Consider the following 22,168-nt stretch of genomic DNA (forward strand, 5'->3'; position numbering starts at 1 on the left):
GTGATTGAACGAGGGCTTCACTTTGTCTTTGACTGTTTGCGAACTGTGAGAACGGTACGTTAGGGCAAAATGTTTCAGGGGGTTGCATTAGTTTTCTGCATCATCTGTTTTTTGTTGTAAAAATTATACTTTTTGCTTTACACCAAGTGAAACTGGCCCTTTCTCGGCAATTTTGACCTCTTATATCTTCACTTCCTTTAACTATGATAAAAAATTGTTATATTTTACGAGCTCTACTTTTCATTTAGCCGTTTCTTGTTTATATATTATAGATTTGCTATAAAAATTTCTAAGTTACTTTACGAAACATAACGAAGTTAGAGTTAGGCCAAAGGAAGGAAAGCTGTGTCAAAGATGCTGCATCTGTTTCGTTTCTCAGACTTTGTTCATATTTTTCGATTCAGACATTGAGTTGTTCCATCCCTGAACCTAAAACAGTAGCAAATAATCAAAAACTAGATCGCTGCGTGATTTTTTTTATCAGTAGGTATTTAGTATTAAAATGGGGTTGTTGCATTAACCACGAACCATCTTGCGTCAGTTTGCAGGCAAAAACCTATTTGCCAATCAGGCGATTGTATTGAACTTATTCGACTCTTTTATTGCGCAGCAACTTTGGCTATTAGGATAAACACAAATGTCACAGAATCTTGTATCCTATCTTTACCTGTCTCTTTTAATCAGCATTAACTATGTTTGAAAAGTAACAAAAAAGCATCTTTACACCACAATATATGCATGAATTTGTCATTTTAGGCTCAACTATAAAGTGATTGTTGTTCCCATAAAATTCTAAATAGAAAAGAAGTTATGCCTGTAAAATTGTAATATAACCTAAAACTTTGGCTCCTAAAATAAAAATTGTTATCATTATTTATAAGCAAGACCTCGCTGAGCTTTGATTTTGGTGTTAATAACAGGCAACATGAAATATTGAACATCACTTTCGCCAAATTTAGCTAGTATTCGCCAATATTGCAAAGTCTAAGTGACAATATACTGATGTCGATCACAATACACAGAGAATCCGCTGTCTGGCAAATCATGCGAAGCCAAAGGCATGTTCTATTCTTAAAAGGGGTCAATTAAGACTTTGTATATCCAGCGAACATTTAATTTTGTTTTTTTGCTTTGAATCATTGCAAACCATTGCAAAAATGATTTCTTTGATTTGAATCGTACTGACACTGAAGTCATTTGGTTGCCCGAGATTTACTTAACACTAAAAAAGAATATCTACTAAGCACGGTAAAAGCACAATAATTTGAAGTGAATGGTAAAAAACATTCATCTCAGTTTTTGTTTAGAAACATGGTAATCAATGAGTGTGTATAATGGAAAGTTTATAATGCTGTTAAGAATTTTGAAGTGACCAAGTGATATAAGTGACTTAACCTAGGCGTTTGGTTTATAAATGAGCAATGCTTGCGTTTTTCCAAGAAAGTATCGTGCTTTTCTCGTCATTATGTTTATGCAGAAATTTTATTAACTGTCAACATTCCTCTTCTTTTCTAAGAAAAAGAAACACTTTTTTCAGGAGGGGAAAATCATTATATGAAAATTTCGTGCATCTTTGGTAGGAGGCCTATTATTTAATCTAAAGTTCGGTAGAAATATTTCTGATTTAATGGAAATATCGTACGTTAATTTCAAGAGTAACACAAATTTTCAGAGGAAATAAAGTGAAAAAATTCCTTTGAAACCCAGTCCATACGAGAAAATAAAAGACATGCAAAGGAGCAGCATTCAATGTAATACACGACCTATTCTATGATACCATGTTCTGTAAATCAGCTAAGACAAATTTTGCTGTTTGGTTGTCCGACCCCCTGTGATACAAGAGCCGTCCGCAGGAGGGCTATTAAAAGGAGACTGCAATAACAATTCTAAAAAATTTAATATACAATATGTCTCGTCATTGTTTAAGTGTGGCTAAATTGTACGAAATTTGAACAGAAACACATCTGAAAGGAAACATATTCAGCATTGGAGACAAACACACGATTTTGCATGATTAATTGGTAAGTTATTCTATCCTTTAACCGGACCATAGGATTCTTAAATGAAAAAGAAAATCAGAAGTATTACATAATCTTTGACTTCACGCAATCGTGATTTCTGTCAGAAAGGAATTGAAATGATGTTTTCATCGCATTACTCAGATTTCAAAATTACCAGGCCTTTGATCCACATTGCGGGTAAAATATTTCTTGCCAGTCTAATATTGTTCAGTACTAGAAAAAAAAACCAAAAAGCAACTATTTCGTATCAAGACTTGTGTGGTGAATTTGATTTTGTTCATGAGAATACGTATTTTCAAGGCGTTTGTTATTGATGTGACATCAGTGACAGTACATAGAAATTACTGCTTACAAATCTGACGAGCGCTCCTTTGTGGCTACTTTTAAGATTCTTAAAATAGGATCTGAACCATCCTGAAATTACTATAACCAGAAGCGCAATAAAATTGCTTACTATTCGGTAAACCAGAAAAGACATCTATAAATTCGTAGCTAATAAAGTCATTTTTACATATTTTATTTTGACACTAAGATTACCATGGTACTAGGGAAGGCTTGTCCCTTCCCCTCTCACATACCTCAGTCGGAGTTGTCTTTAGATTCTTTCTGCTTTATTCGTCCTTTGTAAATGATGACCTTTTTTAAGAGGGAAAAATGGCGAGTCGATATAGTTTCAGAATTTCTTTTTCTTGATCTCTGTTGTATTGGACACAGTAAATCAAGCAGGCAATTTTAAAAATGAGCTTGTTAAAAACTCATTAAACTCATTTAGCTATTGATAAAAACTCGATCAGTCAAATGCATGCACAAGTTTCACTTGTGGTTAGTCAGTTAGCTTTGCTTTCACTAAGAATACTTTCTCAACCTGAAATTGTTTTTAAAAGCTTTATCAAAGTCGACAGCATTGTCAAAATCTTGTGACAGCTAGTATTCAAGCCTATAGAACCCTTGATCATATCTCTATTTCCTCTAATTTTTCAGGCTTGACAATGACTTTTATTACATTTAACTAAAGTTAAACTTTAATTTCGTTTTGCCTCTTCTTGTAAAATAAGTTCAGCTTCAATGGACATCGTCATGGCACCAAAACAAGGTACCTTGACGATTAAACCTTTAAATTGCCTGTTACATTTTTTGACACCAAAATGGTTCACCTCAGATTCTACAATATTGGCAGTCCAGTTAGATATAGAAGATCTTTGATACATAAGGAGACCAATACATAAGGAGTTGAATAAAGTCAAAATAATACTAATATCCTCAAGGCCTTATTACGACGTTGGTCAATATTGCTGAATGTCGAAAGCGAATATCTTTTCTATAGCTGAAGAGCTCAAGTATAATGTAATAATGGATAGTGCAAGGGCGTCAGAAGTGGGGGTGGGGACAAGAGGGCTAGAACTCTCCTCAATTGCCAAACTAAGCTATGTTTCCTTTATAATAGTGGGAAGCATAACAATGTGGAACCCCCGCACCCAAACGAGGAGTCCCAAGTGTCGTCAAGAATTTCGTTCTGACGACACTGTAGTGTGATGACTATCATTTGGTTCTGTATAATCAGGGATGATTTTCTCGTCAGTACATTGACAAGAAAAGTTACATGCAATAAGAAAATTAACTGTCTTCTGTACAATATAAACTGCCTGTGTAAAGTTAAGTAATATACTGGCATTAAATATTAAGCACCATTTCGCTTTATGATCACGCAAATTCGCAAAGTTTACTTGCAAATTTACATAAAAATTTATGTTCTCCTTGTTATTCAGTTACAATATGATTTTTTAGCTTTCTTTTAAAGCTTAGCTACTACCCTGTTCTTTGTTCGCAGATTTCTCTGAGGCTCGGTTCTGTATATCGCCAAACCCCAACTATCCATTGAAAAGATAGTTGGGGTTTGGCAATATTGGGGTACTATTGTTTGGGCTATCCGTTCCCCAGTATATGTTCAAGATCAAGAACAATAACTAAGCATGAAACGAATTCTACACTTAATTTTTAATAATGTGGTCGTTTTTCGATAAAAACTACTGCGTAATAATAACCTTATCAAAAATTCAGTGAAAAGCCTTTTTAACATTTTGATTAATATGTCAGTCTACAGACAAACTAATAAAAAACGATCTTTTGGTGGTACAAAACTTGAAAATGGCTTTGAAAAAAGCAAACATTTGAGTCAACTAAACCTTTTCGTCTGACACTCTTCAAAATATAAAACGTCAGAACATAGATCGATAATTCCACGCTAGGAAATATATATGCCCAGTTGTGAATCGAAATAGGCCAATCAGAAACGCCAAAACATGACTGTTAAGGTTGCCCAATCAGTGCTACTTGCCTATAACCCCTTTTGTCTACACAGTAGCGGTTTTTTCGTACTTATGTAGATAGATTCCAAAAGTGCTAGATGGAATGACGATCGGGCTTTACCAATAATGCGAAACATGTTGCCATTATAGTTTTTGCACAATCTGGGTTTTCCAGTAAATGCTAATAAAAAACGCTCTTTACGCGCCTGACCATTGAATAGATGATTTTAAGATTTCTGGACTCGAACAACAGAATTGAGAATTCTTTCATGTGTACCTTGGAGTCCAAAAATGGTTATAGCACAACTGTCGACCAGGACAATGAACTATGAACAGCTAGCACACCCACACACTGCCTGACTTTAGTTGTACTTAAAAAGCTTTAAAAGTCTTGCCGAAAGGAAGAAGGAGAAGGTATATTCTAGACTCTGGGGCTGATAAATTTTATTCAAAGATGGCAGAGCAAGAGTGCACACAAATCAGGTTGTTATCTCTCCCCAGGGTGCATTCCATGTTAGACCCACGCCAGAGAAATTTCAACCTATTCTAGTTGCTACGCCAAGTGTAAAACATACAAGCTTTCGATTAATCTATAGTTTGCATTGCTTTTACTGTCCATATCAATATAATCAGGCTGCCCACGTATTCTGTACAAGTACCGTTTTTGCTACGCCGATCGCGAAAATTTATCACGTACGCCAATGCGCCAAGGCTCGCAAATAGCAAATTTCACGCCGCTACGCCGAGGAAAAAGCTAAGTCCACGCCGGAGATCTCCGGCGTAAACTACATGGAATGCACCCTGGATCTCTTCACCCTTTCTGCCTACATCACTACATTATAACTCTAAAAAGCCTGAAGATGCATATGTTTTAAAATGAACGATTTTTCCTAAGATTATATTACTTTCTTCCAGCTTAGATGTTATAGAAGTTCACAATTTAGCTACTTTCCGATCAGTGTTTTCCGGAAAATCCTATCTAAATACGCGAGTTTAGATTTAAGCGGATAATCTTCTGATAGGTGAAGTATTAATAACACGCAGCCAAGATCTTGTGGTCATAGAGAAATTGATAAGGACGATTATTTTTAGTTGCGAAGAAAACCTATATCTTCCTCTCATAGATAACTAGGTTGTTTCTTGGCTCAATTGACGATGCTGCAAATCAAGAGACTTTAATTCCTAATTCTTTTTATGGCTGGTCCGGGGAGAGGGGGGTTGGGGGTAAGGTGCCGAAATTAAAATTCTCTCTGTCAACCCTTTTTTCCTAATGTCTCTCACTAGAGTTTTACCATGACTTCTCCCCTCCCCAATGTTTCCTAAAAAACTCGTCGTCGCGTCGGACCCAACCATGATGGGTTCTCCTATGACACGAAACTTTATCCTTAGGCCCTCCCAGGTTCTATTTCGTGGCGCTCTGTCTGTTATAGTTACATAGATTGCTAGCTAGGGATTCATATGTTGATAAAGATATCTCCCGCATTGATTGCCATTGAAAAATTCAATTAACATTTATTTGGCAAATTTCAGTCACTTTTGATCTTAACAGAATTTTGATCCCGCTCCCAAGAAATGTTTTAGCTAAATTGCCATAGATTTGTCATCCTGCTCCTTGAACGCTAACCTTACAGATTCTATAAACAGTTGCATATTTTTTATTCATTATTCTTCCTTTTCTTTTTCAAAGCTAAATATTCGACTCGGAAAGAAATTATATACTGAGACAAGTAAACCATGAACAAGAATTGATACAATAAAATAATGGCTTTATATAAGAAATGAATATTTGGTACGACGTTTTGAGCATAAATCTTCATCAGGACAAGTAAAACATGTCTGGAATCAAAACAGTGGATTCCCCAATTACGAATATTGAAGGGACATAGACAAAATTTTGTGGTAACATTGAAAGTTCTTATTCCGAGGGTTCGTTATAAAGTAAGTATTTCAAGAGACCTGACTTTTAGTTCGTTAAAGCGAGAGGTTCGTATAAAAGCTGCTTTCGTAAAAGCGGGAGTTCGTTATACCGAGCTTTTCTTATAAAAGAGAGTATTTCTAGAAACCAGACTTTTATTTTGTAGAAGCGAGAGGCTCATAATCGCAGCGTTCGTAATAGCGGGAGTTCGTTATTCCGAGAGTTCGTTATACAGAGTTTCAAGAGCTACCCTGGGTACCAGAGCCACATAAATTAGACCGCGGAAATAGAAGATAGGGGTGGAGAAGTGGAGGAGCACCTATCTAAGCTTCGCTTTCTGCTTACGCGCTCGAAATTTTCTGGCTCTGGCACCCAGGGTACAAGAGAGCAGACTAAGTTCGTAAAAGCCAAAGATTCGTATCAGCGGCGTTCGTAACAGCGGATTTCTACTGTACATCTTGAATGTTTTATGAATCATTTTCTGGTGACAGGATAACGTTAAATAGCTTGATTAAGTCGAATTTTTTTTATCAAATCAACCTCTTTTTCTTTTGGATCTTAAAGGTTGTTCTCCAGTGGGGAGCAAACACAGATCCTAGTTATTGAAAGAACTTTCTGCTATTTGAATGAATTCATGTTTCCCTTCAGGAAAAATTTTCAAAATACACGAAAACTTTACTAGAAAATTGAATTTTTCCTGTCGCTTCTCAAATTTATTGTATCATGTTCATAAACGCGTTTAGGGAGTATGAAGGCAGAGTTTGAAGGTGAACTTTTAGTAGTATGAAAATCCATCCTTAAAAATTTTATATTCTAGCAATAACATCAACAGGAACACTAAAGAATATCTCTAATTGTAGAAAGAAGGTCAAATCTATTCTAAACTATCTAATCTATTGCCAGTGAAAGACCATGAACCTAATGATAAATATAGTTTTGACTTGTTTTACAGATTTAAGGGAGCATGAATGAGTTCATTCGGTCACCCCTCATCCACTGTCGGTAAAATTGTTTTACATGTAGAAAATTATATGTAGTTCTTCCAGATAAAACTATCAACATTCACGAGATCTTCGTGATTTCAGCACTACTTAGCGTTATTAGAGAATAAAATCACTGCAAGTTTCAGTAAGCCTACCCTGTATCTGTTACAAAAGAAGGCCAGACGGGTGAGCAATTGAGGCCAAAATGCTCATAAAAAGACCAATTTAAAATATTTCTCAATAATACATTGCGCAGTTGCTGTTTATATTTCTATGCATGGGCCTTTTAAACAATTTCTTCACTCAAATAAGAAATTTACTTCCTTACTTCTTCTTACAAAAATATATTTTGCTAGAAGATAGGTTATGAGAAAATATTCGACATTTGAAGAACCCTCTATAGTAAACCACTAATTAGGTACTATTCTTTCAATTTAGAATTTCTGCTGAAAAAAGCTAAAAAAGGTCGAACTTACACTCTTTTTAATAAGAACAATTTCATAAGAACACGAGCCTCAAAACTGGTCAAGAGTTAAGAACAAATTAAGAACAAGTTGAGGCTGAGCTTCTGCAAAATGCGATTTTGAACAACGTTTTTTCTCAAAATCGAGGATTTTTAGCGATGTGTAGGTGCTTTTTCGGTGAATATTTAAATTTGTCAGCAAATTAAGGCTGTCTCACTCACTTTGTTGGCAAATGAGGCCTGAACAGCTCCTTAGAGCGAAAAAGCTAGCAAAAGCACTGCTTACACCCTCTTAATTTAAGAACAAATTAAGAACAATCCAGCCTCAGATTTTCGAAAAAATTAAGAACAGTCAGACTGAACTTAAATTTACTGGTTCTCATAAAAAAAGAGTGTAATTAGTTTGCCAAAAACAAATTTTCCAGGCAATTTATCCATGCAAAAGGCAAAAACTAGAGAATTTGGTTTGAATAGGCCAATCTTATAACCCTGTTTTCGACTTCCCAACTAGCATCGGAGGTTATTTGCCGTGATTATTTTTTACTGCACATGTCATAAAGACAGCTCTGGAAATCTCGATCCCGTATCTGAAGAAGATATGATTTGAGCATGGTCAAATGTCGCATAATAGTTACTTAACTGTCTTGGTACGAGCTTATCCGGTGTAACAGTGACTCGGGAAATACGCTACTGTTTCTAGCCATGTTGTTCAATCCTTTCTTGATAAGTCGATTTGTATGTCATAGAACACAGTCAATGAAACATAGCTCCATATGTGAAGTTTAATCGGACTATGGAACCTGCGGTTATCATTATACGTAAAGCATGGAATTGTTTAAAGTTGGTATTCGTCACCAGGATACTCCCTCCCATAACTAAGTGAATCATGCACTTCATATCGGCATCAGCCGAAGTACTAAGGTGTACTAAAGAACATTAAAATTTCCAGCTGTATCATTTCAGCACGGGGGTGGGGTGGGGGCTATAAATTACAAACTGAATAGCTGAATGTATAAAGATAGCTATGGAGAGGTTCATCAGTAACAATATATTTTGTCCACAATGTCTGCAAGTACTTCCTGGCAGTGGCGGAAATCCAGGCTATCATTTGGCCTGATAGCTCAGGCTCACAATTTTTTAACAAATTAACATCTTCTTAGTTGAACGGTCGTGACCTATTTGGCAAAAACCCCAATTTTTCGCTATTTGGTTTGAGAAAAGCTATTTGGGGTGGCTGGAGCCCCCATGCCCCCATAATTTTCGCAAATATTTCCTTGTCTTTTCATCGCTATCATATAACACGGTAGACTTTTGCTATCAGCATTAATCTACACTTTGTCGAATTATCTATTTTTTTAAGACTTGTATTATTCAAATTTACAGCTTTTATGATAGAAAATATGAATAGCAATAATTCACTTTCAAACCTCATGATTTTTTCTCGAAAAAAGACTTTTTAATTTCAGGTTTAAATTTTTAAGCAGGTTGCTCGAATTCACATCTTTACAATAAAATGTGTCTCGTTGTTGATAACAACTGCGCACATAACAACCCCTGTGTCAATATAAACCTAATACGGGCCAGTCGTTCTTTACGTATGTTTTCGATTAAAAAGAAGCTCTGGAACCGGAAAGAAAGGATAACCAATCTCGTTTCGTTTATGTTTATCAATAAAGTTGAAATAAATGAGCAATTTCAGTATTAGTCTAAATGCAGCGTGGGATCACTTTTTACTCCCCCATTCCCAACTATCCAAAGAACAATGGGAAGATTTCAAGAATGATTTATTTTCATAAATGCAGCTCTACAGCGTACTTCAAGCATGCCTTCAATATATTGACAAATTTTGCTTACTTAGTCAGACATTCCTCAAGTACATTTACAATATAAAAGTTTTTGGAGTCTTTCACGAAAAATGTCACTAGATTTTCCTTTTGAAAAATGAAATTATAACCACTCGTATATCTAATCACTTTTTGAAAGAATTCTATAAGTTTTGTATAGTTTTGGTATTCTTAAGAACTTTTCTCTTGAGCCTGAATATATTTTCCAGTATTCTTATTTTAAAATCTGATATGGCTTCAGGGCTCTTCAGAGAAACATCACTGGCCTTTGAATGGAAACAATGCTTTTTGAAAAAACAAGATATGCCAATCATGCGATTCTCTGTAATGAAGATAGTAAAGCAGGCCGAATAAGACACAAATATGCCAGCTGAGGTTTAGCAATAAGCTTATGATAATCCTTAAAATTATTCTAAGCCTGGATATTCTTCCAAATTTTAATTTAAAAAAAATTTCTTCCAAAAAAGCATATTTTAGCTGTGTTATCTGCTATCAGTTACTTTGTACCAGCCTTCGCACATTGCTTACACTATTCACTGATAAACAATCAAAGATAACAGCTTTAAACAAAAATTGATATCTGGTTATCATGCAGTGTAAATGAAAGAAAGTAATTCATGAGATGGTTGGCTTCATATACGACTGGCAATGATTAATCGTACTTTGCCATGCACTGTGCAATCCTCAATTTTGTTGCAAGTTGCCAGTGTCATATATTGCAGTTAATTAGTTAGTGTGGATCGCCATACATTACTTACAAGTAAATAATGCATCCAGTTCTCATACACGATTCATTGATGAAAAATCATTGCAATTGCACATGACCTACAGAGCTGTTAACATGTTTTCACATAATTGCATACACAATTTACTTAGAAATACTACTGACAATCGCCAATGTCATACAAAACTGTTCATATTCCTCTTACTATTAAATAATGTTTTGACTATCATGCACTTTCAAATAACAAATATTGATAACAATTGCAAGTGTCATACAAAACTGCTAACTGGTGTGTTTGTGGTGAACTGTTCTCATTAGTATTCTGTTTATATGCATTTTCACGTCCTCTTATTGTTCACACATAATTACCATTGTTTTAACGCATTTTAAATACTCTTTGTTGTTTCTAATTGCACTGCACATTAACTGATATCCATGGAAACAGTTTAGTTGACTTTGGTTTTGTTATGGGGTGTGATAGTTGAGTTCGTAAGGATCGAGGAATGAAATTGAGTTAGAGAAATGAAAGATTTGTCTATTGATTGAATTCTCAAGCGGTGAGTTCGTTCCATTTATTTTATGTATATAGATATCTTAAAGGGCCTCCATAATTGGTAACCACGACGTCTTCATTGCATTTGTTTACGTTTGATTTTATCCTTGCGCCATTGTTTACTTCACACACCAACATCATGTCTACTCCCGAAACTTCCTCTGAAACTCCTTCAACTTCCACTACGAACATCACTTCTGTTAGTCTCAAGCTACCTCCGTTCTGGCCTTCCGATCCTTCTATTTGGTTTGCACAAGTTGAGGCTCAGTTTCAGACACGCAATATTACATCTCAATCGACAAAATATCACCATGTCATTTCCATGCTTCCGCCAGAAGTTGCTCAAGAGATTCGCGACATATTACTTAATCCACCAACTTCTCAACAATATGACTACCTCAAGTCCGAGCTTATCAAGCGTACGTCTGTTTCGGAGCGAAAACGTCTTCATCAGTTACTAGTAGCAGAGGAACTCGGTGATCGAAAACCCACCCAACTTCTTCGCAAAATGCGACAGCTTTTAGGCAATGCAGAGCTCGAGGAGCGTATTCTTCGTCAGTTGTTTCTCGAACGTTTACCGACTAATGTTCAACCCATCTTGGTTTCCTCTGCTGATACAATTTCCCTAGATCAACTTGCCACTCTTGCTGATAAGATTTTAGACGTTACTTCCTCGTCACCTTTGCTGTCCCCCCTTTCTGCCACAGCCACACCTTCAGTTTCAACAAGCGATTTACAAGAGCAAATTTCTCAGCTAACCATTGCTGTACAGGCTTTACAATCTCAAGTTTCCTCTCGTGGTCGTTCTCCTTATCGTCGCTCCAGTTTTTCATCTGGTTCTCGTCGCCCCTCTCGCAGTTCAAGTCGATCTCGTCACCCTAATTCTGAATGTTGGTACCATTGGCGTTTTGGTGTTAATGCAAGAAAATGTCAGTCACCATGTTCTTTTCGCTCATCGTCTTTGGGAAACGGTCCCACCAGCGATTAGAGGCGGCCTCTTCGTCTGGTTCCTCCGCTCACAGTCGTCTTTTCTATGTTACTGACCGAAAGACTGGTACTCGTTTTCTTGTTGATACAGGTGCTGAAGTTAGTGTCCTTCCACCTTCTTCACAACAGCGTAAATTTCCATCAAAGATCACTCTTCAAGCTGTCAATCATACACCTATTGCAACTTATGGACAAAAGTCAGTCACTTTAGATCTTGGTTTACGCCGTATTTTTCCATGGGTATTCATTCTCGCTGACGTGCCTCGTCCAATCCTTGGTGCCGATTTTTTAGCCAATTTTGGTCTAAAAGTGGATCTTCGTCACCACAAACTTCTTGACACAAACACTAACCTCACCATTCAAGGCCTTACAACCCCAGCCACTTCACCTTGTCCCATTTTTGCGATATCGACTCTGGCTACGCCTTATCAAGATCTTCTAAAAGAGTTTCCAGACATTGTTCGTCTTTCAAACAAAGAAACTGCCATAAAACACACTGTGACGCACCATATTCGCACTGAGGGTCCACCTGTTTTCTGTCGTCCACGAAGACTCGCTCCAGATCGTTTTGCTATCGCCAAGTCGGAATTTGATCACATGCTTCAATTAGGCATCATTCGTCCTTCAAAGAGTAGTTGGTCTTCTGCACTTCACATGGTTCCAAAACCCACCCCAGGTGACTGGAGACCTTGTGGAGATTATCGCGCATTGAACAACGTAACCATCCCAGACCGCTACCCAATACCCCACATACAAGATTTCTCTTCTTCTTTGCATGGTAAAAATATATTCTCAAAAATCGACTTGGTTAAAGCGTATCACCAAATTCCTGTTGAACCATCCGACATTTCAAAAACTGCCATAACAACACCTTTTGGCCTTTTCGAATTCGTGCGTATGCCTTTCGGCCTTCGAAACGCTGCACAGACTTTTCAGCGCTTTATTGACGAGGTCCTGCGGGGCCTTGATTTCGTCTATGCCTATATCGATGATGTTCTAATTGCAAGTGCTAGCGCAGAGGAGCATTTACATCATCTCCGTATAATTTTTCAGCGTTTCCAAGACTACGGCATTGTCATAAATCCATCAAAAAGTGAATTTGGATCTGCTTCATTGGATTTTCTGGGTCATCATGTTTCTGCTGACGGTATCAGCCCACTCTCCTCCAAAGTTCAAATTATTCAAGATTTTCCGCCTCCAACATCATTACGCTCGCTACGTGAATTTCTTGGCCTCGTCAACTTTTACCGCCGTTTTATACCAAACTGTGCAACACTCATGCAGCCATTAACTGATCTTCTAAATGCTCGTCACACAAAACAGCCTTTTCACCTCTCTGAGTCTGCCTGTACCGCATTTACGGCTGTCAAATCTACTTTAGCAACCAAAACTTTACTCCGCCATCCAGTCCCTAGAGCTCCATACAGTCTGATGACTGATGCTTCAAATATTGCAGTTGGTGCCGTACTTCAGCAATACATAGATGGTACCTGGCACCCTCTGTCCTTTTTCTCAAAGCGATTACAACCATCGGAAACAAAGTACAGTACTTTCGGTAAAGAATTACTTGCCGTATACCTTTCCATTCGCCACTTCCGTCATATTCTTGAAGGTCGTCAGTTCTTCATTTTAACGGATCACAAGCCTCTAATACATGCCATTTCTTCAGCATCTTCTCGTCATTCGCCTAGGGAGATTCGACATCTGGACTTTATATCGCAATTCACAACAGATATTCGACACATTAAGGGTATTAAAAACCCTGTTGCTGATGCCCTGTCACGCCTTGATATTAATTCTATCCATTCATCGATCGATTTCTCCCAACTTGCTGATGCACAACAATTTGATGAAGAACTTTCGCAGGTCAAAGCATCCACATCCTTACAGTTTTGTGACATTCCGCTTCCATTGTCGAACAAAACGATTCTTTGTGATACTTCTACAGGAAATCCTCGGCCATATGTTCCAGCTCTCCACCGTCGTGCTGTCTTTGATAGTTTACATTCTGTTTCACATCCTGGAATTCGTGCCACACAAAAACTTATTACGCAGCGTTTCATTTGGCCTGGCATGAACAAGGAAATTCGCCAGTGGACCAAATCGTGCCTTAATTGTCAACGTTCCAAAGTTCAACGTCATACCGTTACTCCTTTTGCCACTTTCTCGTGTCCTGACGTACGTTTTGATCATGTTCACCTGGATCTTGTTGGCCCTTTGTCGCTTTCCAAAGGTCACCGTTATATTCTCACTTGTATCGATCGTTTCACGCGTTGGCCTGAAGCAATACCACTACCAGACATCTCAGCAGAAACTGTTGCACGCGCCTTTGTTCAACGATGGATTGCGATATTTGGTGTTCCTTCTACCATAACTACGGATCGTGGTGCTCAATTTCAGTCCAACTTATTTAGATGTTTAACCCAGCAACTTGGCACCAACCACATCCATACAACTGCATACCACCCTTCTGCTAATGGTCTTGTGGAGCGCTTTCATCGTCAATTGAAGTCTTCCTTGAAAGCATCGGATAACGGCCTTAATTGGACTGACTGCCTTCCATTGATAATGCTTAATATTCGTTCCTCTTTTAAATCAGACCTTAGCTGCAGCCCCGCTGAACTCGTTTTTGGAACACAACTTCGTCTCCCTCATCAATTTTTTGCTTCATCATCCTTGGCTTCTCTAGATCCGAAAAATTACGTTGACCGTTTACGTCGGTACATGTCAAAGCTACAAGCTACGCCAACCCGGTCTCATACAAATCGCTCCTACATTCCTGTTGATTTGCAGTCCTGCACTCATGTGTTCGTTCGCGATGACAGTGTCAAAGCTCCCCTTCAACCTCCTTACCGTGGCCCGTTCCGGATTCTTCGTCGTTTTCCAAAGTACTATACACTGGACATCAATGGAAAACAGGATACGGTATGTTTGGACAGGTTAAAGCCAGCCTTCATTGATATATCTGCTCCTCCAGTTAAGAGTCGTGACGAAACTGTTATTCCTCCGTCTCCAAAGGAGTCCGATGTACCTATCCGTAAAACTCGCTCTGGACGTCATGTTCATTTTCCAGACCGTTTTTTATTCGTAACTTGAATATATCTGTTTACTCTTTTGCACCTTTAACACTTCCTTAATTATGACATTTATCGTTCGCTTTATCGCACTAGCTCTCTAGGGGGGGAGCTCTGTGGTGAACTGTTCTCATTAGTATTCTGTTTATATGCATTTTCACGTCCTCTTATTGTTCACACATAATTACCATTGTTTTAACGCATTTTAAATACTCTTTGTTGTTTCTAATTGCACTGCACATTAACTGATATCCATGGAAACAGTTTAGTTGACTTTGGTTTTGTTATGGGGTGTGATAGTTGAGTTCGTAAGGATCGAGGAATGAAATTGAGTTAGAGAAATGAAAGATTTGTCTATTGATTGAATTCTCAAGCGGTGAGTTCGTTCCATTTATTTTATGTATATAGATATCTTAAAGGGCCTCCATATGTTGGTAAGTGAAATAAAGTTGTCTCTTTGCTAGAAAATGACCCAACCTTTCAGTTTAGAGTTATGTTTTTGCTGTAAATCAATACAAATTTGCAAATACAAAATTTTGTAACATTTTATTGGTTGTCTTAAAATGATTTAGCGCCAATCAGATCCTGTTGTTGCTACAATAGGCCCGCCTGTATTTCCGTTGACATAGGTAGTTTTGTTAGTGCGTCACGATAACTGTACAGTATTCGGTGGTCATGCATTTTGGAGGCTGAAGAATGATAACTTGCAAACGCATGGCCCTTGAAATCGTGCAAAATTCGAATGATAAACGTGCTTGCTTCGTCAAAATGTTGAATTAACAGTGAACTTGCAAAATTTCCGACACATTATTTCACAAATTCTTCTTTCTCTTCAAGTTTATGTTTCTAAAGACGGTTAGAACATGAACAAATCTGGGACAGAACACAATAGGAAAATTGATCTTTTTTTTGGAAATTGCCTTTATTTTAAAAGCATCTAAATTCGCAAAGAAGGAATTGCTACATTCCTAGATGTTCCTGATTTGTTTAGCTACAAAAGTCATGAATGTCCAGAATATCTAACATGAATAATGTTTCTGCGTTAGGAAGTTAAAATTTACAAAGTCGAAGGAATTTTCCCTTTAAGACTCTTATCCGGCATATTGTTTACAAATTTGTGGTAATGACTTTATGGTACATATTTTAGCTTATTTCAATTTTTCATTTTGTACCAGAAATACTCTATGCATTTTCAAACTATCTCACTGCAACAATCTGTTGTTTTTTTAGATATCTTGGCATAGTGTTAGAAAATGAACTTATCTATTCAGATAGATATTAGCTGATTTAGATTAAAATCTATTTACTATTAAGTTATCTAATATCCAATATTAATATATATAAATCTGTGTTTTATATGCTCAATGTGTTGATGGTACTTATTTTAAGGTGCAGCATGTCACAGCTAAAGTTAGGGCAGAAAGCTGGCTTACATGATCGTTTTTGGATTAACTTTCTCAGTTCGTGGCAAGCAATGCAAGAAATTCATATTTCTCTTGTCAGTTCATTCAGGATGTCTTGTTTATCACTCTTGCTGCAAGCTTCTTATAACTGACGTTGTTCAATATAGAAATATCACCATAAGAGATTTTTGCTTTCAATTAGCTTCATTCAAATAATGTTACTTATAAAGGGCTAGATAGCAATGGCAGGATACAACTGGAGAGAGCATTTGTACAAATGCAAGCTATCTATTTTAATCTTACTACATATTTGTCTATATAGATCTAGTTCTAAGTCCCTAAACATAAATCTTTGCCTGCTATTATTTTCAACGTTTGCAGAATTTTAAACAACAGTGGTAAGAACTGTTTCGGTAGTATGTCAACAGTTTTCAAAAGGGCATTTTGACATTTGACTAGAGCGCAGAATCAATGCCAGATTAATACTGTGTCGAAACGATAACTTAGAAAGTGCAATTCATTCAGCGCAAATCTAATCCGACAGGGCTTTATTCTTTTAATTAGTAATCTAAGAACCGTTTCCTTATCTTTTCCTTGAACGAAAAAGCAGCTGCATTTTGCTTGAACGAGTCTTGTGGGACATTCTTAACGGGTGCGTTATTCCAGCTTGTCATCGCATACAGGTGTGTTACCGTTTTCTCGTCTTTGCTATGTGTTATCTGTAGTTGTCTTCAGCAGTCTATTGTTCCATTAAGTTGCTTTGTAATGATCTGATTTGTGGTGATTGTTATTTGATGACCGGGACCATCTATTTCATAAGTGACAGGTCAGATTGGCACAAACGATAGATGTGTGCATGCTGTTTGATCATGTAAAAGCAACTCTGTGATTAATCATATGCCCGGCTCGAAGTACTTTAGGATGGCTATTTGTATATAGTCTTCTTCTAACTAGCTAAATGTTGACTTTGGATGGTTCTCCTTAACTTCCTCAAGACACTTCGCCTGATCTTTTAATTTCCTCGCAAACAAAAGCTGTATTTTCCTCCTCGTGCTTACATTCTTCCAAAATTTAACCTTCTTTCAAATAAGTTCCTCGATGACATTAGAATAAATTAATCAAAGTATTCTTTCTAAAATATCTTCCACGAATTAATACCCACAACTTCTACTCTCTCTACGAAGAGTTGATGGAAAATTGAGTAATTGTTTTGAAGTGCGAATGACAATAACTTACTTGATTTTAAAAAATGTGAATTTAGAGCTCAATAGGCAGGGTATCCCATACCTCTTTTCTTCAATCCCAGAATCTTTCTTCTAAACTTTATGTTTTTCTTTATACTTGTTTAAATCTTTTATTTTTTGTTTACATAGTGCTCCAAGCACTGCATTTCAATGCATTTTCGTCTAAAAGCAATTTCAAAAGCCAATCCAGTCAACTCATTTTAACGATAATTTATTTAATTTAACTAATTAATTTCAAGAATTTTTATTCTCGAAGAAAATCGATATATCTGAAATCAACACTCACTTTTGATCTTTATATAACGCAATCTTTTGTTGAAGTACTTAATAGCACTTTCTTCAAGAAATTAGCCACTGGATGTTAAATTATGACTAGAAAAGCATCATGCAAAATATATTTCTAAGCATTTCTATACTTCTGTCTAAGTATTTTTATCATTTGAAGAGCAATGGTTGGGTGCTTTCATCTCATTCAAGCTGGAACCTTTTGGAACCACTCTCACATAAGCAATATTGCTAATATTCAGACCTGCTTAGAATTTTTCATGAGTATTCTGGATAAGGAGGTCAGCAAATACACAAAAATTACCAATATTTAGGTTCTTGGTCGATAAAATCTTTGTCAGTCTGATATCAACTAACTTCTGCTAGCAATAATATAAGATAATACTTTCGATGTCTTAAAAGTGAAATTTTCAAATTTGCTTTGATCTTCAACACAATCTAAGCGAGATTCAGTTTAGCGATAGTTAGGCCCTTTTCGAACTCTCTTCTTTCATTACATTATTCAATATGGCTTGATACAGTTAACATTAATCTGCAAGCCATGGGCTAATAACAATAATATCGAATGATATTTCCATCCATAAGGAAAGTGCAAGGAAAATAACAATATATATATTGTAATGATCACAGCATATTTGAAGTCGTCTTATCATCTTTCAACGAACAAGGACCTTTTGTCAATTGTCTACCATTTTCATTATCCTTGCACTAAAAAGCAAATAATTCTAATTGGAAATCATGGCTTTGATATTGCAGTTTGACCACTAACTTAGCGGAAAGTTTATAACACCATTCTCCTTGTATGAGCATTTTAGCTTTCATTTTCTATTGACTATGGAGATAGCGTTTTTGGAAGCAAAAAATATAAGAATTAAATAGGCTATCATTCAGAGATTTGATTATATTACTTTCTTTGTGATCCTTTTCATGATTGCTTATGAAAATATAATTAATGCAATGCCTAGAAGATTTCCGCAAAGGCCTTTCTGTTATTGTCTTAATATGAGCGTAGGAACATTGTCTTTATATCATCACTTAATTTCTCTTACAAGTTCACAGCCCAGCCCAGTGCAATTAGCCTTGTGCAAGAAGTAAAGGTTTTCTTGGTCTTTCAGTATCAAACGAACATGCTGCATTTAATTGTGATTGTCTGATGACGTCACTATATCAAGTACCTTAAATCAAGAAAATGAATGCTAGGTTGACCTCAAAAGGACAACAAACATCATTAACGAACTTTTAAAAGTGGCACGGCTTTCCTTATATCTTAGCTATTCCCTATTGGAAAATGACGAAGAAGTCATTTCTGGTGAAATCATGTGGGAAATTTTATTTATGTGAAGTTTGAAATTTTCCATCAATACATCCTTGCGATACACCTCTGCTTTTATCATGGAAAATTAATGTTTCCATTTATCTTAGCTAATTTATCTAGTGAAAACTCATTTGCTCTAGAATATTTAGAGTAGTATTTACTTTATCGAATATATATGCCAAAACAACAGCAAATAGATGCAACGATTATCTAAGAACAAGTAATACTGTATTTTGCACTAGAAAACTTTGGAACTTTAAAAACAATAGTGTCAAACATAATGGCATGCTTTTAATAGTGATATAGTTTTTGTTTAAGCTAAATCATTTTAAGATTTTGTCTGGGTTACAGTTTGTTTGTAAATCGAAAATCTTATTCGATATCAAATAGTATTAGGGGCTAATTTTGTATGGTTTGGCAATTCATAAATTAAAGAAATGCTTCAGCTTGTGGCGCTCCCTTAAAAGCGTATTGTATCAAATTTCTAAACCATAAAAATTCCCTGGGCAACTTCAGGGTTGTTTTGTTAAATGATAAATAAAATAATTGGGATGGAGGAAAAGTGCATAAAAGCATTTCTATGCTTCCATAAATTGGAATGTAACATAACTACATTAGAACTGAAATTAAACAGAAGATAGATCTTAAACATTATTTAAACTGAATTGTCAAAAATCATACCCTATAGAAAGAGATTGCCAATATGATCCAAAACAGTGGAACAAGTCGTTTGATTACGCTTTAAATCTTTACTCTTATGAGTAACAATTAGATGAAAAGTAGACAAAGACGGTGCCTTTCCGAATTCAGAAGGTTTCCGAAAAAATAGCAATTTAGCTTTACAGGCGGATTTTCCGTCCCTCTGAACCCCTTTATCTATACCAACGCATAATATGATACATTTATGTATTAGCATCACCATAATATATTAGCTTAAGTTCTAAAACGAAAACTTTGATATTTAGGTTTTCCCACTTTAGTTTTATTATACACCAGTGCCCCTGGCAATATATGATATTTTCTTAATATCAAAAGATTCTCATGAAATAGCGCATACCAAGAATTTTAAAGGAATCTGGATCTCAGGTAATCTTGTAGAAAGAAAATCAATAATCCTGCGTTGTCCAGAAACGAATTTCAAATCTTAAGTGAGGTTTCTTATTTAATTTTACTTGTTATATTCCGGTTGAAGTTTCAATCAACCAACTGACTGATCAGTCTATGTCGTCTTGGTGTCTATTTTTGGCTAACTCTTTAATTATAGGTTACCAGGCTGTTTGCTTAAAGAATAAATAGAAAAGACAGGGCTGATCGCAGGCTAAGTCGATTGTTGTTTTATCGGGGATAAAATTCCTTTTAGATCAGATTTAACTGTACATGCTTGTTCATCAGTGGCAGACTGGTCCTTATAAGGTTCCTTGTAATGAGAAAACAGTACAAGAAATATGTTTTAACAAGGATGCAGTTGCTTGGCTAGAACCCCTCTCCCTCCCCAGTACACAAAGTTCGACGGAAAATTTCGGAAATGTTGCTACTTTGTGGACAATTTTGGACAGTATACCCAAGTTCCTTGAGTCTATTGTGGCTGAGGAAGATTTGGAGCCTGCCCGCAAATATTGTTTATGCAATTTAAATAGAAAATAGACATTGCTTTAGCGGTAACAAGCTAGACAAATGGAATGCAGTGTACACATGGGTTCGAATGAAGGAAAGATCGTGACTGCAATACCCTCAAATAGCTGTTGAGTTGGTGAAAAATTCACATACCGTAAATCCTCGAATTAGACCGCCCGCCATATCCCCCTCCCCCTCGAGAAACCTCTCCCCTCAAATAAGCCGCACCCTAGAATGAGTCCCCACTGCTGACGTCAATTCTCTAATTGGACCCCTCTATTTGATGATTTTTGCCATCTGAGATTGCCTATGGCATTTTATGGAATTACCACAACAATTTTGTAGTAATTGATTAAATGCTCATAGAGAAATTCCTACTATAATAAACGAGGTATTTTAATAATGTCTTCTTAAAGTCTACAATAATTTAACAAGCCCCCCCCCGCCCTCGTATAAGCCCCTGCCCCCTTCTGGTAAGCCCCCATCCAAAAATGTAAAAATAAATAAGCCTACAGGGGGCTAGTTCGAGGGTTTTCGGTATGTATTTATCACACATTAGAGAAGACAAATCCGGCCTTAGTGTTTGGTATTCATTTCCTGCATCGAATGCATGCTATTTCAGTTCACAAAGCAAAGTCTCAATTTTTTTACCTGCAAGCCCCCATGATCCTATATTAGCTTTTGTCTTCTTTACCTGAGATATTGAAACATTAAAAACATTTTATTAGCATTATCAATTAATTATTGACTAAGCATAAATGATCTCAACATTGAAATACGACTTTTAAGTCGTCAAGAGAAAGCAATTTTGTTTGGTATGTCAAAGACAAGTACATTTATAAAAAGTTCTGGTGTTTTAATAGACAAACAATTGTTCTACACAATTTTCATTTTCATGGCCAACTGATGGGGCAATAAAGTTTAGGAGCTATGGTAACTGTAATATATTTGCTGTAGCAATTAACTCCTTGTTCCATGTCAGTTATGTGTTAATGTTCCCTATTGGTTTATTCTGCTCCTTCTGGTAACACCCTCCGCATTCAAGGAAATTTTTTCCAGTCTCAATTCTTTACAGTGTCTATGTAAACATGAATTCAATAACGATTATTTTCAAACGCTTTTCATATTTTGAATTAACAAATGTTTTAATTCATTGCATTTAAAGGACAACGACTGGCAATTCATTTTGTGATAAAAATTGCATTATAGTCGCTTTTGGACATAACGGTAGCAACTACCATAAGATGTTGCCAGCTTGACTAGGCCCATCCCCACCGCTCAAAAGTGTTCTCCGGCGTCCCTGAATAAGCCTCGCTAAATGCAGCTCAAAGGAAAATATAAGCAGCATTCTTTCTTCCAGAAATTTGACATTATGTCAGAAACTTACTTTAAAATCCGTTCCCTTCAACCTGAAATTTAAGTATACAAATTGTATCT

At 36.4% G+C, this 22,168-nt stretch overlaps 1 protein-coding gene across 2 annotated transcripts in view; it reads left to right on the forward strand.

Annotated features, from left to right (window-relative positions):
• The first annotated feature begins 1,904 nt into the window (after window positions 1-1,904).
• Window positions 1,905-22,168, forward strand: part of LOC135688056 (adipolin) — a 55,059-nt gene continuing 34,795 nt past the window's right edge. Inside the window, exon 1 of one of the 2 annotated variants that reach the window (XM_065204753.2) lies at window positions 1,905-2,021. The gene's annotated coding sequence lies outside the window, so the exon portion shown is untranslated. Of the gene's footprint in view, window positions 2,022-16,837; window positions 16,957-22,168 lie in introns of those variants that run through there. The other variant, XM_065204754.2, reaches the window with a different exon arrangement.

Source organism: Rhopilema esculentum, chromosome 19 (genome assembly GCF_057945365.1).
Source record: "Rhopilema esculentum isolate cy_ngs chromosome 19, ASM5794536v1, whole genome shotgun sequence".
NCBI lineage: Eukaryota > Metazoa > Cnidaria > Scyphozoa > Rhizostomeae > Rhizostomatidae > Rhopilema > Rhopilema esculentum.